The sequence below is a fragment of the Chrysochloris asiatica genome, unplaced genomic scaffold (genome assembly GCF_000296735.1).
Source record: "Chrysochloris asiatica unplaced genomic scaffold, ChrAsi1.0 scaffold00505, whole genome shotgun sequence".
NCBI classification, from domain to species: domain Eukaryota; kingdom Metazoa; phylum Chordata; class Mammalia; order Afrosoricida; family Chrysochloridae; genus Chrysochloris; species Chrysochloris asiatica.
Genome location: NW_006409023.1, coordinates 398,555 through 400,972, shown reverse-complemented (window position 1 = coordinate 400,972; position 2,418 = coordinate 398,555). Strand labels below are relative to the sequence as shown.

Genomic DNA, 2,418 nt, shown 5'->3' with positions numbered 1-2,418 from the left:
GGTCACTATGAGTTGGTACTGACTTAATGGCACCTAACAACAACAACAATCTCTAAAACTGGACCAACCCATGAGCATGTCCTTCTGGCTTACACAGTGAGTGTGAACAGCTAATTGTTGGTGTTAATGAAATGAATTCCACTGAGTCACCCTACAGCCAGATTAGAGATATGAGAAAATCATTTAGGAAGTCAGCACCTACGTTAAGAAAATTGGCTTCAACCCTGACCAGAAGCATTTGTGCCCATTTCTGATTGGAATGGTGGCAATATGTTGAAGCCAAGTGTTAACATGCCTTGGCTCAAGGAATGCAAAATCACCTGTAAGGATGGCAATGATTGAAGCTCTGGATTGCATCCTTCCATCAATTGAGCCAACTGACAAGCCCCTGCATCTGCCTCTCCAGGATGTTTACAGAATTGGTGATATTGGCATTATCTCTGTGTACAAAGTGGAGACTGGTGTTCTCAAAGCAGGCATGATAGTCATCTTTGCTCTGGTCAATGTTACCACTGACATAAAATCTGTTGAAATGCACCATGAGGGTTTGAGTGAAATTCCTCCTGGAGACAATGTAGGCTTCAACGTAAAGAACATCTCTGTTAAAGATATTCGCTATGGCAACGTGGTTGGTTACAGCAAAATGACCCATCAATGGAAGCAGCTGACTTCACTGCACATATGATTATGCTGAATCATCCAGGCCAAATCAGTGCTGGATAAGCACCTGTGTTGAGAGATTTTAAGACTATCCTTTCCTGAGTCATTCTGCTATTCATAATATGACACAGACTGTTGCTGTGCTTGTCAGCAAGGCAGTGGACCAAAAGGCAGCTGGAGCTGGCAAAGTCACCAAGTCTGCTCAGAAAGTTCAGAAGGCTAAATGATTATTACTTTTAACATCTGCTACTCCAGTCTTAATCAGTGGTGGAAGAACAGTCTCCGAACTGTTTGTCTCAATTGGCCGTTTAAGTTTAATAATAAAAGACTGGTTAATGATAGCAATGCATTGTAAAACCTTCAGAAGAAAAGGAATATTCTGTGGACCATTTGTTTCTTTTTTGTGTGGTAATTTTAAGTTATTAGTTTTTTCAAATCAGTACTTTCAAAATGGAAACAAGCTGATTAAAAATTTGTCACTGAATTTTTAGACCCAATAAAACAAAGTTTAATGAGAAAAAACAAAAACATATCAGTTGCTCTTCTGCTAAGAGATATTTGTTCAATCTTCTGACATTCCATGGTATACTCAATATTCTTCATCAACACCATAATTCAAAAGCATCAGTTCTTCTACAGTCTTCTTTATTCGTTGTCCAATTACTACATATATTTGAGGCAATTGATAATGCCATGGTTTGGGTCAAGATCACCTTAGTTCTAAAAGTGACACATATGCTACTTTACACTTTGAAGAGGTGATTTACAGCAATTTTATCTAATCAATACATCATTTGATTTTTTGAGTTCTGCTTCTATTACTGTTGATTCTGGACCAAAGTAAAATGAAATACTTACAGCTTCTATCTTTTCTTCATTTACTATTATTGCATTTGTATATCCAATTGTATGGACTTTTGGTGGTTTTTACACTGATATTTAATCCATGCTGAAGACTGTATCCTCTAAATCAGTAAGTATTTGAAGTCCTCTTTATTTTCAACAAATAAGGTTGTATTATCTGAATATCACAGATTGTTAATGAGCCTTCCTCCAATCTTGATGCCATATTATTTTTTACATAGTCCAGATTTGGGGATTACTTGCTCAGTATATATATTGAATAAGTATGATGAAAGGACACAACCCTGACACACATGTTTCCTGATTTTAAACAGGCTGGGTGTTGTTGTTAAGTGTGTCGAGTGGGTTCTGACCCATAGCAATCCTGTACAGTGTTTCCAAGGAGCGGCTGGTGAGCTTGAACTACTGACCTTTTTATTCAAATGACTTTGCAGTCCAGCGCATTAGCCCACAGCACTACACCAGGTATTCCTTTATTCTATTCAAAAGACTGCTTCTCGGTCTATGTAGAGTTTCCTCATCAACACAATTAAGTGCTTTGGAATTCTCATTCTTCACAATGTTGTCCAAGATTGTTGTGACCTACACAATTGAAGATATTTGCATTGTCAATTAAAAACAAGTAAACATCCTTCTAGTGTCGGGGACAACATATGCAAGCACTGAAAAGCTGTGGCCCTGTGACAAGATAGATGAAAATCCAATTCCAGAGCCCTCCTTAGGATTGCAAACCATGGATCCTGAGGGACAAGGAAGTGAACTCCTGATGTCCAGGGTTCATAGGTTTTTGCGAACTCACTGGATGGCTACCTCTGTGCAATTCTCTTTAGTCTTAATATTGTTGGTTCTGTACTTGTTCTTTATGCTTCTAACTCTGGTAATTGTAGCTTTGGG

General features: G+C 38.2%; 1 pseudogene; it reads left to right on the top strand.

The window, feature by feature from the left end:
• Nucleotides 1–762, top strand: part of LOC102840957 — a 2,107-nt pseudogene extending 1,345 nt beyond the window's left edge.
• Nucleotides 763–2,418: the final 1,656 nt, after the last annotated feature.